This window comes from Macrobrachium rosenbergii, chromosome 19 (assembly GCF_040412425.1).
Source record: "Macrobrachium rosenbergii isolate ZJJX-2024 chromosome 19, ASM4041242v1, whole genome shotgun sequence".
Classification (NCBI taxonomy): domain Eukaryota; kingdom Metazoa; phylum Arthropoda; class Malacostraca; order Decapoda; family Palaemonidae; genus Macrobrachium; species Macrobrachium rosenbergii.
Genome location: NC_089759.1, coordinates 623,119 through 639,057, shown reverse-complemented (window position 1 = coordinate 639,057; position 15,939 = coordinate 623,119). Strand labels below are relative to the sequence as shown.

The 15,939-nt window shown below is 42.0% G+C and overlaps 1 protein-coding gene across 1 annotated transcript in view; it reads right to left on the bottom strand.

Moving 5' to 3' along the window:
• The window catches only part of LOC136848545 (RNA cytidine acetyltransferase-like), a 427,260-nt gene that overhangs the window by 280,943 nt on the left and 130,378 nt on the right, over positions 1-15,939 (bottom strand). The window lies entirely within an intron of this gene.

The window sequence follows — 15,939 nt, the reverse complement described above, 5'->3', positions numbered from 1 at the left end:
TTTTATAAATTTTTATTACGATGTTCTGAATTACGCCGTTTTCCGACTTATGGCATGCCCCTGGAATGGAACCCCTGCCATAACCCAGGGACTGCCTGTAAATCCTTTTAACATGTCACAATTCTACTTTTCTCATTTATTAGTATTCTCAAGTCAGGTTCGTTTGAGTATATGTAACAATAGAGGTACAGTATACTGATATCCAACAAGTAAGTTGCTATAGTCTGTTGACTCGTCTGACATACCCTGCTGGTATTGGAATGGAACTCTGTGGCTAGACTACATACATTTTTCTGGTTTTATATTTTTGTTTATTTACTATCTATAAGTAAAATTTATACACTTTTTCAGAGGTAGTATACGGTAATTCTCATTACTGTTTAGCAAAAGATAAACTTTCTCTGGTGTTAGGAGAGGCTTATGAAAATTTAACTTTTGGCCTCATGGACACATTGTACATTTCTGAGACTTATTTGAGGGAAAAAAAAATGGGTCTTCGATACAGGAAAATATGGTAGCTCCTTCTGTATCTAGTTGGGATTATTTATTTTTTCTTTATTGTGTCTGTACTTAATGCATATGGCTAGGTACTTTTCTATTTAACCCTTACACCAGTGGTTCTTAACCTTTTTTTTTTAGCAGTGTCCAAAAATCTTGTCCAAATTAACTGTGGCGACCCATGCCCCTATAAACATTTTCTTTTTATATAATTATCCTTATGAAAATGTGTTACAGAAACAAAAATTACATGCAGAGATTTTTATTAACGCAATTATTAGAGAAAATATTGTACAGTATTAAGAATACATAATTCATTAATATCTAAGCCTCAGATATTAATGAATTATGTATTTTTAATACAATATATTCTATAATATAATAATAATAATTATAATAAGAGTATTGGGGAAAAATAAACCCATAAAGTTATAACCCTTGGGGACCCTTTAAAATGGTTTAGCGACACAACTTTGAGTCACAACTCTGGGGTTAAGAACCACTGCCTTACAGGATGGACTAAATATACAGTACAGACAGTCCCTGGTTTACGATGGGGGTTCCGTTTTTACGCTGCGTTGTAAACCGAAAATCGTCATAAACCGAAAAATCGTCGAATATCATAAAAAAATCCTGAGAAAATCTTACTTTTAATGCTTTGGGTGTACTGAAAATGATGTAAACTACATTTTTATTGAGTTTTTCATTAAAAAATACTTCAAATTTTTATTATTCTGTCATTTTAGAGCCACATTTCTTCCGTCTGATCGGCGTACACGTCGTAACCCCGGAACATGCGTCGTTTACCGGGAAATAATTTCTGATGAATATATTCGAAAAGAGTTGCAACCTCGGAACATCGTAAGCCAGACCCGTTGTAAACCAGGGACTGCCTGTATATTAAGCATACCCCAAGACCAGGCCAAACTTTAAGGTTGGCCAATTTAAGAAAAAACACATTAATGGAAAGAGGAAGGTATGCAAATGCACATGGTATAAGAAAAACAAATACTAAAAAATTATCTGTGCCTTCCATGGGAAGTTGAAAGTGAATATTTACAACCCTGTGCAGGGCCTCTTTTCCTAGACATTCGTAAAAATATGCTAATTTTAAAAAGTAGACATACTTCTTTTATAATAATGATTTTTATGATAAAATCAATGTTTTAGGTATTTCGCCGCAGTTAACTCAGTTCAGAGAGCTTTTCTTGCTTCTAGTTAGCGTAAATGAATCTCTAGATACTTTATTTATATGGGACATATATTTTTCTTTACATGATGTTTTTTAAGTCAAAATATAACTTACATATGTCTTGTTGTGAAATTAATTTAGCTATTTTTTCGTTGATAGATGACGTTGGTGGCTGGCCGTTTGGGGGCATGTTTGTTTTGTGTAAAAAAAATCAAGATTCCGTTTGCTGTTTTCTTTTGATTTCATCATCATACTACGAGCTTTTCGTATTTATCTTTTATCAGCGTGAAAACAGCAGTAATATGTGTTCTTTCATGGCCAGTAGTTTTGATTTAATTGATTAAAATACTTTCCAATTTTATTTGCGGTCGAGTTTCATCCATGTTGCCAATGCACGATAACTTATAGTCATTAGCAGCTTGAACATTCTTTTCTCAGCTTCAACTACAACTTGCAGCTTAAATTTACTGTAGCAGTATATTTCCTTGCCGATCTTTTCTCCAAAGTGGATAAGGGTATAATGTAAAAATATATCAGTACTTAACGTCATTTTTAACATAACTACGGTAATTGTTTAACCGTACGATGGTTGAAATACAAGCAAAACAGTTGTTATCCGATTCAGATTATTAGCAAAACAACAGTTTCTCATTCAGTTGTTTATGGCTGTACTCATTTTCGCACGAGTATAAGGTTACTAACAAAAGGATTTTGACAAAGGAAAAATCTATTTCTGAGGAAGGCCCCGTGTCACCCGGTGAAATTCCATACTAACATGAATTTCTAGGTATAAAATGCTAGATATACCAGAGAAAAAGAGCTTTCAGGAATGCTGGGGTTACTACCCCCAGATCGAGGCGTCTTCCTAAGGAAGACGTCGGTATAACCAAGGGTGAGTGAAAGGATCACAACCACAGAGCTACACTCGATAGATATCCCCATGTCAAAACTCCTCGAAGAGAGTGGTGAGCCGTTACAGCCCCCACGCACAGGCGTCCGCCAGGCCGGCGACACCAGCGCCACCTACATCATTCCAGACTAGCACCACCCCCAGGCTTGGCATGTGCAAGTAGGGGGGGAGCGGAAGCCACTTCTGGGAGGGTCACCGGGTGACAAGGGGCCTTCCTCAGAAATAGATTTTTCCTTTGTCAAAATCCCTTTTCTGAGTCCAGCCCCATGTCAGCTGGTGAAATAGTGATAGAGAATCATGCCAAGACTGCAAACTACCAGGAAACAAAAGGTGATCTGAAGAAAAACACATGCTATGGAAACAGATTTAATGAGGATATCTCTCACATGAAAAAATGAATATTAATATGAAATTACAGTAATACGACCTTAAAAGTAGAATACAAAGTCAATACACCAAACAATATGGCAGGCAAAATACATTCAAAAATACTTAAGATTATAAGGAGTAAATATGAACTTATAACTAAACATAAGAGAGACATCTACAACACGAGAAAATTTATGGGGTACATGGAGCAAAATAAAAACAGCCCAGTACCCCTAAGACAATCCAAAATTACAGCATGTCAAAATAGTCCCCAAAAGATAATAAAAAGACAATAATAATATCAATATGAGGAGCAGGGCAGTGAGGCATGATCATCCAGAAGGGCAGGCAGAGAAGTAAATGAGGTAGGCAGGCAGGGGGGAGGGGGAAGGATAAAGGATAATGGATAATTAAGGTGGGGGAATGACACTCCCCACAGCCACTGAAGAAAATTTCAGGGCTTCGAGTGATTTTAAATAATGGCGTTTAAACACTAGAGGTGATTTCCATCCCGTATATTTGGTAAGTTCTGAAAAATCCATATTATGAAAATAATTAGTGGAAGTAGCTACTGCACGAATATCATGAACCTTAGGGACTGAATCCGGGTTAGCTTGTTTAATGAAATACAGAATTTGTTGCCTTATTGCATTTAACGAAAGAGTTCCACCTTTCTCTCTGATAAAAAGAGGACCCGACTTACACTGTGGAGTTCTTAAAAGGTAAGACTTTAAGGTATAGACTGGGCATAAGGACTGGTCCTGTGGAAGGGGCACCACCTTCCAAGGAGACCACCTGTCTTGAGGGTCCTCATTTTTAGCTAAAAATCTATGGTCAGGAGAAAGGAGGGCTTCTCCGGACGGGAGGAAACTAACAAAATCATCACCTCTAGAGAGAGCCGACAGCTCTGAAATTCTGGCACCTGAAGCCAAGCTAATTAAAAATAAAGTTTTCCTTAACAGATCCAAATAAGTGCATTGAGAGTTGTCAATCTCAGATGCTAACTTAAGCACATCATTGAGGAACCACGTAACAGAATGTGGGCGCGATACGGGTCTCAGACGACCGCATGCTCTAGGAATATATGAAAAGTAAGAATCTGTAAGGTCAATTTTAAAACCATATAAGAATACCTTCTTCAGGGCTGACTTAGCTGTGGTAATAGTGGCCGGAGCAAGGCCTTTTCAAACAATGATCTAAAGAAGGTAACTGCTAGGTTAGTAGTCATGGTTTGGGCTTCAGATGTCTTCAAAAGAGGCCAATTTCTTGACTGCTGAGTCATATTGTCTGAGAGTAGAATCTCTCTTGTCTGATTCTAAAAACAGAGTGTTAACGGGTCAATGTTTGCTCCCCCTTTGAGCTGCGAACTTTATAAAGTCCATAAAACTAGGGCATTCTGAATTCTTGAGGAAGCTGACACAGTCTTGGTTTGTACTGTTTGGGTCAGTTTGGGATTGGGAATCCAAGACTCCGCAACCCGAGTTCCTGAAGAAGAGGGAACCAATTGCTCTTCGGCCAATAAGGGGCTACCAGGGCTAGTTGACCCTTGAATGACCTGAGTTTGTGCAGTACTTTCAACAGCAAATTTATTGGGGAAACAGGTAAATCTTCTCCCAATTGTTCCAGTCTATGGTCATTGCGTCCGTGGCATACGCCTGAGGATCCAGGTTCGGGGCCACATAACAGGGAAGCTTGAAGTTGCTCTCCGTCGCGAACAGATCCACTTGGAGACCCGGAACCCGGCGGCAAATCCAATTGAAAGACTCTCCGTCCGGAGACCACTCCATCTCCAACGGAGTGGTCCTGGACAGGGAATCCACCACCACGTTCCGCACCCCCGCTAGGTGGGTGGCTGACAGATGCCAGCTGTGCTTGTTCGCCAGGGAGAAGATAGCTACCATAACCTGGTTTACGCGACCTGATTTGGAGCCGCCCCTGTTGATGCAATGAACTACCACGGCGCTGTCCAACACCAGTCTGATATGAATCCGGCTGGGGGGGCGGATTTTCTTTAAGGTTAGAAATACCGCCATAGCTTCCAAGGTGTTTATATGGAACCGTTGAAACATTGTAGACCACGTTCCTTGTACTTTTTGTTTTGGCGAATACCCTCCCCCGCCGCTTAATGAGGCGTCCATGTGAACTACCAGCGCCGGAGGAGGGAACTGAAGCGGGACTGTCTTGGACAGGCCACTGACTATGGACCAAGGCCGCAGTCTCGCCTTTAAAATCAGGGGGATGGAGGAGACCTTGTCTCTGAGCCTGACATTGGCTCGACTCCGCCACACTCTGTTTATGTCTTTTAATTTTGCTTTTAAGAGCAGGTCCATCACTGAGGCAAATTGAAGGGAACCGAGGATTCTTTCTTGGGCCCGGCGGGATGCTGCTTTGTCTCTCAGGAATTTCCTGGTAAGGGAGGCTATCTCCTTCCGCTTGGGAGGCGGGAGGGATAACGTGTACGAAGACAGATCCCACTGGAGACCCAGCCACTGAAACCGGGACTCGGAGTCAGGCGGACTTCTCTGTTCAGTTGAAAACCTAACGACTCCAGGAAGTTGATGACCGTGGCCGTGGCCTTCCGGCATTCTAGAACTGTTGGTGCCCAAATTATCCAATCGCCAGGTACGCTGCTAGGGATATCCTCGGGACCGGAGTTGCTGAACTACCGTGTCCGCCAGCTTTGTAAATATCCTGGGTGCAATATTTAGACCGAAAGGCATGACCCTGAAGGAGTAGGCTTGATTCCCGAGTCTGAAACCCAGGAACGGAGAGAAGGTCCGCGCAACCGGACGTGATAGTAAGCGCCTGAAAGATCGACAGAGGTGGTGACGGCTCCACGCGGAAGTAGAGTCCGTACCTGCGCTACCGTAAGCATGCGAAATTTGTCGCATTTTATGTAATGATTTAGACGCGACAGATCCAGAATCACTCTTTGATGACCGGAGTCTTTCTTCGGAACAGTAAACAACCTGCCTTGAAATTTGAGGTGCCTTACTTTCTTTATTGCTCGCTTGTTGAGCAGTTCCGCCACATAGTCCTGTAGGACTCTGGAGGGTGGCTGGTAAAACCTGATCAGAGGAGGGGGGTCCTTGGTCCAGCTCCAACCTAGACCTTTGGACACAATGCTGTGTGCCCAAGGGCTGAAGGACCACTGGTCTCTGAACCAGTAAAGGCGACCACCTACCTGACTGTTCTCAGTGGGAGGAAGCGGGTTTGTTTCCTCTACCACGTCCAGGTTTACCTCTTGGGGCGGTGTTGGACTTGCCTCTGTAAGGGGTCGGACCTCTTCCCCCCCCTTGCACTCCTATTAAGGCCGTGAAAGAACCCACGGCCTTCATAGGTAGGATTGTACGCCGGTGAGGCAACGTACGAGGGTGCAGCAAGGGAATGAGCTGGTTGGACCAGCACGTATTGTTGGGGATGAACTTTAGAGGTGGAGGGCTGCGCGACTGCCGAGACCGGGACAGCTTGAACCACCGTCTGATGATGAGGCCTCTTGTGTCTCCTGAACCGCTTACCAGACTTAGTCTGGGGGCCGCCAGATTCTGGGGTCTTACGCTTGTAAGCTGAGATACCCCAGCGAGAACGAAGACTCTGGTTGGCTCTAGTAGCCTCACTCAGCACACTGGCTACCTCTTCCTCTGGGAAGAGGTTAGGGCCCCAGATAGAGCTCTTCATGAGCTTGTTAGGCTCATGACGTATGGTGGCTTCAGCAAAGATGAATCTCCTACATTTTAGCTTAGCCATCATAAAGTCAAAAAGGTCCGTCTGAAACCCTGCTAACAGGGATTTAGCCAGAACCTGAAAGAAGGGCTCATCTGCACAGGAGACGGCAGTCGGTTCATTGAGGCAGACGGAGTTCAAGGACCGGGCTAGCCTAGTCCGGGCCTCAAATTCTGTCTTCAGCAAGGCTTCCGGGAGCTTAGGAAGCTGTTCGCTCAACTGGGTAGACGCACAGTAAGCGTCCAGCTTTCCCACAGTAAAGGTGGACAGGGCATCTCTCCAGAACTCCTCACCCCCTGGGAATACCAGGGATGTGGAGTCTGTCTCCCTTAATTGAGGCAAGGGGTTGCCGTCAAAGCATGCTCGAGCCGTAGCCAGAGCCACTTTGTTTAGGCATGGAGTCGGCAACTTATCACCTAGGGTGAACATGGTGTAGTTGCCCTTGAAAGGTGTAAGCTTTGTGTTCTCTGCCTGCCACTCCGTAAGAGTGCGCAGGAGAGCCGACTGAGCTTGGTCCCTAGGGAAGATCACTGTCTCTCTAGGGACCTTGTCTGAGCGTACCCAGGCTTCCTCCATCAGCCTAACGAAGCCTGGGTAAGGGGGCAGGAGATCGGGAGGAAAAAACTCAAGTTCCTCTAACCGTCTCGTGCCAAGACCTTCAACAGTCAACGCTTGCCTTCGTGCTGAGTGGCAAAGGGCAAAACGCCAAGGGTTCCCGACATCAAAAGGAGGGGAGATCAGCCGTGTCAGGGATAGCATACTGTGGTTCGGCTCCTCACCGGGCGAGCCATTCCCGCCAGTATATTATCATGGCTGTGAAGCTTCTCAGAAATCTGGGAGAACTTTGACTCGACCTCCGCCGAGAACCTCTCGAACAGCAAGTTTGCAAACGCCTCAGGGTCAAAGGCAGGCTGGCGAGGAGGGCTTGGTCTTGATGCCCTCTTACTCGCGCCTTTGCCCGAGGTTCCAGGTTTGCTCCCAGAGGCTACAGGCACGGGACCTTAGCCTTCGACGGGGAAAGGAGATGCTTTCCTGGAAGACGAGGACTTAAAGCCCTTCGCCTTCCATGAAGTCTTCAGCTTCAACTTAGGGACAGCTGATGGAGCCCTGTCACCCAAGGTGGAAGACTTAACAAAGCCTGAAAATGAAGATACAGAGGAAGATGGGGAATCAAAAAGGGCGCCCGCCCCCGCAACCTCACTTACCTCGCTACCTACCACTTGGTCCAGCTCTGGGTTCATCGGTTCCAGGTCCAAGTCTAACGCGGCGACATCCTCCGACACCTCCGCATAAAGGATGTCCTCTTGGGGTGGCTGGGTCGCATCCCGGATCTGCTGAATGATGGGGTTGGCCAACTCTTCGGGGAACCGCAGCAGCCACCCGGCGCCGGGTAAAGCAGGTCCCGCAACTTAGCGCCCAGGACATAAGGCTTCCCCGACGGAACATTTCTTCCGAACCCAGCCACCCAGGCGCGGAGAGACTCAAGGGAAGTCTTCTTGGAGGACTCGTCCGCCTGTAAGAGAACGGACAATTAGGGTTGAACGGAAATATAAGCCCGAAAACCATATAAGCACTACACAGATATGAGGAATGTAAGAAATGAGAAGCTATATCTTACTGACTTTCGTCCTGGATGCCAGCGCACAGAGCGAAGCAAACCTCACAGCTGTCGGGTGCCAAACAATGAGGTCATCAACCGGACCGCACAGCCAGCGTGGGTCCGGCACACCACATGCCCATACGGTTGCTGGAGAGAAGCGGTGCACCCGGCTCCTCACAACGAACAGTCTGTAAGTGTAAAAAGTACATGAACCTACCACTCTAAGCAACCTAAAGCTGGAAGGCCAGGGTATTTCCACTTACCACCGGAATGCTCCGGTAGAGAGAAAAACCCCTCGTCAGAGACGAGACCACCAAGCCATAACTTAAACAGAGTGGAAGGCAAGATACTTCCGGTCACTGGAATACTCCGGCGGAACGGAAGGTTTGAGACAACAGGGACCCACCACAAGGGCTGCCAGCAAAAAAGACGGCGGAACCCCAGGGTAGAGCACCGGACTCAATAAAACACATAAAATAAGTGTAGTGGCGGAGTGAGAAGCTCACTCCGCCAGATAATATAAATATATATATATAAGATACAAGTGATGGTAATAATGAAAAAAAAAAAAAAAAAATCACCTCCGAAGACCGGAGGTATCCCTCTCTCTCTCTCTCTCTCTCTCTCTCTCCCAATCTCGAATCTCCCCGCCAGAGAAACAAAGGTGGGTGAGGCGACCATCATTGAAAGGCCAAGTATAATATAAGCCGGAGCAGGCGCCAACAACCCAACCAAAGCAACTCGACGGAGAGTGGACAAGACCAAAAGAAAGAATGTTCGAAACCCGCTCGATCTTGGAGAGTGGTAAACGAAACATCAAAACAAACACAGCGCTACCGGGAACTAGTTCTGGGAGGGAACGAATCTCTCCACCAGAGGAAGTCCCCAACTCGGAGAATACGCCATCTAGCATCACCCGCACGAGAAAAGGCAAGAGCTGGCCTGAGACGAGGGGGGGAGGGAGGGTTGGTGGGGTAGGGAAGAGGAGTAGGCTAAGATAGGTGAAAACAGGAGACAAGGGAAAGTAATTCACCCGCTCGACTGCAATCACACGCCACGCCAAGCAACATAATACGAGCTTGGCAGGACAAGCCTACTCCTGAGGGAAGGGATGCGACCAAGGACTCAACGCCCGACTCCTGCCTAGACAAAGCCTAGGTAAACGCCCGTGCTTAGGCATGGCCTAGGCTAACGGAAAGGAGTAAGGGGAGGGTGGGGGAGGGAATAACAGGGAGAGAAATTCTGTGCCGAGAACCAACCAGGACCGAAAAGGAGGGGGCAAAAAAGGCAAATAGCCTAGAGGAGGCACACCCAGTGAACTCTACCCCTTCGAAAAGAAGGGGGAGGACAAAGGGGCTCACTCTGCCACCCCAAAAACGGCCACTGGAGGAAACAGCAACAAAACTCCCTCAACCCGATGATCCGCCCAACACCTAACGAGCCTAACAATATGAATGGCAAGGGAGAAAAACCCACACACAATATAAAATAAAAACCATCACAATAAACACAATATACATAAAAAATTATATTCCAAGAATAATGTGCTCATGCGAGGTGTGTAGCCTAACTCCAAGGAGCGGCCAGACATTGAGCTGACGCTACCCCGAAGAGGCAACAATATATATATAGCACCAACGCAAAAATAATAATAATAGTAAATAAGTAAGACCAATCTGGGAACTCAACCTGGAGGGGAGACCTAAGCAGGGAATGACGGGAACCCTATAGGGGGGACTCGCTATGGGGGTCAGTAAATTAAACAAAACTCCAATAAAACCCCCGCCCAGGAAACACCGCCAGGAAGAGATCCGGGGGAAAAAGATAAGTGATATAACGACAAGGAGACAACTCCGACAGAAAAGACTGAAGAGGCAACCTCACGGTCGGCATGGCTGGCTAGGGGACGCCGTGGCGTCATAACAACAACCTCATAATTGTGAAATATGGACAGATGCAGCCAAACTTATTGAAAAAACCCCACAATAAGATGGTACTTAACTTAGAGATGGTGAAACTGCTAGAAGACATGGCAAAAAAGCAGGAAAACACCAAGATAACACAAGCACAAAAATCCTGGTGATGATGATCACGTGCTAGAAAATGGAATGCTGTAGGTGGCGCTGGTGTCGCCGGCCTGGCGGACGCCTGTGCGTGGGGGCTGTAACGGCTCACCGCTCTCTTCGAGGAGTTTTGACATGGGGATATCTATCGAGTGTAGCTCTGTGGTTGTGATCCTTTCACTCACCCTTGGTTATACCGACGTCTTCCTTAGGGAAGACGCCGATCTGGGGGTAGTAACCCCAGCATTCCTGAAAGCTCTTTTTCTCTGGTATACAGTGAACCCTCGCTAGCGGTTCAACTATCGCGGATTCACGACTTGACACGGATTTTTTCCATTACGTATGTATATTATAAGAGAAAATATATAGCGGATTTTCCGAAATTTCAAAAAATAGTCGCGATATATGAAGACCCAAATATTTCATTAATTCCATTAATAATTATTAATATCTGCTAGTACTGTTGGTTCATTGCATTATGACATATAATTCAGTACAAAATGAAGTTAAACAAAAAGATGCTTCACTGCATAATGGATTTTTCAGAAATATTCATCGAAAAATTAAAATTAAAAAGTACCACCATATCGGGCAGCCATATTGCGGAAAACAGCGATGTTTCATCATGTTACGTGAGAAGAACGGTTTTATTGAGACCGACGCTTTGGCAAGGACTGGAAGCTTCAGATATACCCACAGGCACTCGGACAAGGCATGTGAGTGGTACATAAGAGAATATCTTATCACTGTTGATGTTTCATCTTAAATCACTGTAAAAATAATTAAAATCCTGAATTTCATACGTAAGCAACTCAAGGATACTGTATACAGTCTCGTCCCAAGCTACTGTGCTGTACAGTACACACCATCTCTCTCTCTCTCTCTCTCTCTCTCTCTCTCTCTCTCTCTCTCTCTCTCTCTCTCTCTCTCTCTCTCTCTCTCTCTCAATGAAATATGAATTACTGTATCATAAACTTTTATGTACAGAATTAAAAATAATTTCATTGACAAATTTGTTTCTTTTAGCAACTAAAAAATTATTTTCCTAATTCTTTCGTTAGTAGTGAGCAGCTTCAGTCAGCTGATTCTCAAAACGTAAACATTACAAATATGGGACGATCTTTTTTTTTTTATGCATATTACTGTGATAGGAGATCAAAATAGTAATACAGGCACTCGGACAAGGCACGTGAGTGGTACATAAGAGAATATCTTATCACTGTTGATGTTTCATCTTAAATCACTGTAAAAATAATTAAAACCGAATTTCATACATAAGCAACTCAAGGATACTGTATACTCTCTCATCACCAGCTTGTCAAGACTTAGTCAAGACTTAGTCTCGTCCCAAGCTACTGTGCTGTACAGTACACACCATTTCTCTCTCTCTCTCTCTCTCTCTCTCAATGAAATATGAATTACTGTATCATAATCTTTTATGTACAGAATTAAAAATAATTTCATTGATAAATTTGTTTCTTTTGACAACTAAAAATTATTTTCCTAATTCTTTCGTTAGTAGTGAGAGCTTCAGTCAGCTGATTCTCAGAACATAAACATTACAAATATGGGACGATCTTTTTTTATGCATATTACTGTGATAGGAGATCAAAATAGTAATACAGTGTTTAAGTGCATAGGAAGTGTTTATAACAGTGTGGGAAAGGCTATACAGTAAAGCCTTTAAATATATACCATGTATATACAGTATATGCCTCCTAGGGAGGGGCCAATGCTACCATAGGAATTTCACTTATCGAGGGAGGGGGTTCTGGCCCCATTATCCGCGATAGACGAGGGATCACTGTATCTAGCATTTTATACCTAGAAATTCGTGTTAGTATGGAATTTCACCGGCTGACACAGGGCTGGACTCAGAAATACTTTTATTATTCTCTTACTTTTTTAACTAGAAGATGGAATAAAGAGATGGAGGAAAAGAAGTTGGTCTATTGTAAGTTGGTCTCTCTTGCTGCCTGATTGCACGCTGTTGCCTATGCCTGCGCGAAATTTAAAAATATTTTCTAAATATTGTCGTACCGGTATTAATTGCTAACTCCATCGTAAACCCGAATTATTGTAACTTGTGCACTACCTGTATTTATATGCACAAAAATTGCAGACGAACACTGACCTATTTTAACTTCATACACAATGAGAGCAAGTGAGACCGGCTCATTGAATTAATGCACCTATTCCAGCCTCTCAGGCCAACGTATCGCACACCGTACGCTGCCTGATTGTACGTTGTTGCCTAAGCCAGTCGCCATGAAATTTAAAAATACGTATTTTCAAAATATTGTCGTATCAATATTAATTGCTAACCCCATTGTAAAAGCAAATTATCTTAAGTCGAATTATCATAACCTAAGCACCTACCTATATATATATATATATATATATATATATATATATATATATATATATATATATATATATATATATATATATATATATATATATATATATATATATATATATATATATGTATATATATACTGTATATATATATATATATATATATATATATATATATATATATATATATATATATATATATATATATATATATATATATATATATATATATATATATATACACAGTAAACCCCCAGATTCAAAGGCGTTCTCATGGTTCATGGACTCACGATTCATGGTTTCTCTGTGGAACATATCTAGCCATCATTCATGGAAAATTCGCCCATTCGGTATTTTTCACTGAGAAATATTCACTAATTACTGTATTTTCATATAATTTTCATGAATAAATACACTTTTTGTGATAAAACTATTAAAATATTCAGGTATAAGCATTTTTACAGGGTTTTTCTTGGTTTAAGCTATCAAAATGAGCAGTTCTAAATGTCTTTAGAGGGGTTTTAAGCATTTATGGATTTGACCTATTCAACCGGGGGGTGTGGGACGATCCTCCGCAAATACGGGGTTCACTGTGTATATATATATATATATATATATATATATATATATATATATATATATATATATATATATATATATATATATATATATATATATATATAAATAAATAAAGTAGAACAAAGCTTATGAGTAATCACAGTCATTTGTTTGGTTTAGTTCCTTATGAAAATTCTGGCTGCTCCATAAGAATCTACCCAGAAATGTCTACACCTTCACTAAGTCGAAGCTCACACCACTTTATAAGCGCATTGTCGAATTTTGATCTCCTGGTGCCTTTCAATGTTTTCCAGCACTTCAAAGTTCTTTGGCTTTCGTTTTCAGCAAAAACCTAAAAATTTGTCGCTTTTGTTTCTTTTAACCTGCACATGTGACAGAGAGAGAGAGAGAGAGAGAGAGAGAGAGAGAGAGAGAGAGAGAGAGAGAGAGAGAGAGAGAGAAACAATTGGCCCTGATTAGGTTGTTACATGACAGATATCCATTTGCTGAAGTAAAATAGTTATATTAAGAATAATGACAATCTTAATTAAACTGTTGTTTAACAAACTATATGCAATTACATTTCATGCATTACTATTATATTATAATTTATGAACATAGCAATCAGGCACCATTTGTATTCTGCTAATGTTTACATTCTTAAAATCAACTGTTGCATTTTCCCTACATCATCACAGCCAATACTGTAGTTGCTAAATGAAACACATTTCGGAGAATAGTTGTTTATGTAAATTACCAAAGTTGGTTTAAAAATGCAGCTTACTTTATTTATAAATGCACTAAATTAAATGAAGTAAAGATGTGATTTCAGATGGTCTGCACATTATTCGTTTCTCCTGCCACAGATACAACCGTAAATTTAGTAGCATACTTTCATAACACTTTCCTCTCCATTGCATGAAAGATGACTGGATTTATTCTGTTTTTTTTTTATGGAAATCACCATTGAAATAAGCAAATTTTTAACAACTTGACAAATGTAACACAGTCCTTAATAAATGTCTTAGTTACAGTAACTGATTCGACTGTTTAGGTCAGTATTTGCTGTGTGTCTTGCACACAGTAGTAAGTGGTTGTTAATCATATGAAATACTGATGAATTCTTGGACAAGTCACAAGACTTGCATTTAATCTAATGAACTTTGGCTTCTAAGCTATTTATTAGTTAAAACCTAGCTCAGATGTACATTATCAATGGTATCTACCAAACCTGAGATAGGTACATAGGCATCGTAATCCTAGCCTAGTGTAATGTACTGAAAATACACCTCGCACTGTGCATGTGGCTTTCATTGCATTGCCTGCGGTGCTGCAGTTCCCGCTAGTGTTGTGTATCTTTTGTATGGCCTCACCTCGTCCTAAGAAGGCAAGGAAGGTGTTGCCCCTTCAGAAGAAACTTGAAATCATGAGTCACAGGGGGCAGAGAAAGGAGAAGAGATGATGATGCCGGTCTCCATGTCACAGTCAAGCTGGAGGATGGGGGGGGGGGGAAAGAAGTGGAGGACTCATAAACCTCCTCACAAGTTTTTGAATGTCAAGCTATTGTAAGTACCAAGAGCAGCACACACAGGTAAGTCACTGAGAAAAGATGTATTTAAAAGTGTTTGGGGAAAATGAGAAGGAAAGGGTTTGCTTAAAGACTGGGCAAAATGAAAAGATTGTTTGCTTTTTTTGTGAATATTTTGTGTTGTATAATGGGTTTGGGCAAAACGAAAAAGAAAGTGATATATCCGCAAGTGTAACTATAAGAGAAAAAGAGGGGTTCAATTTTTTTTAAGTGTATCTAAACAACATATTTTGTTACAAATGTGGTCTAATATCCAGGCTAATTGCCTTTTGCATCAAATATTCAGTTTAAAGCGTGATGACTGTTGTTTATAAGCAAACTGAGTGTTTACGCTTATGCAGTACTGACAAGGTAGGAGGATAGGGGGGAATAAGGGTACAGAGTTGCCACTCACACCCATGGAGTTTTTTCTTGCCCTTACCCAAATTTCACCCTCATCTAACGGGGCCTTGGCTCCATTAATCCAGGTAATTCAGAGATTACTGAATACATTTTTTTATTTTTACTATTGTTAAAATCAGTATCTTTAAGACTTTAGTTTGTTTGGTAAGGTAGATCATTATGGAAATGTATCTTCTATGTTCTAGTAGTTAAAAGACAAGTGCCAACATGAGATTTTCTTAAAGGTGAGACATCACTACCTGGCAGAGTAATACCTATTAGAAGTCAATCAGCCAGCCTGAATGTAATTCCTTTACCACTCAAACATCCCAATATTAATGGTAAATGGGGAACTTTCTATATCACAAAATTCATTTAATTTTTTTTTCTAAATTACTAAAAAGGAAAAAATAACCCTTAGTATACAGCAGAGCTTTAAACATAAAGGGGAACTACTATTCAAGGTTATTATTTTGTAACAAAGAAGTTTCGAGTTTAAAAAAAATTTCCCCCTTACACTGTAACCTTGAATTATCTACATATATTGATTAATGCATTTCAATAGCAAAATTTCTAAGTACTGTATTGCTATTTACTGCTTTATTAGCAAGGACAAGAAGCATGGCACACGTGACATAGCCTAGTGACCAAACCCTAACCCCTTACTCTTTGGGAGAGTGCTAGCTACCAAGTTTAACA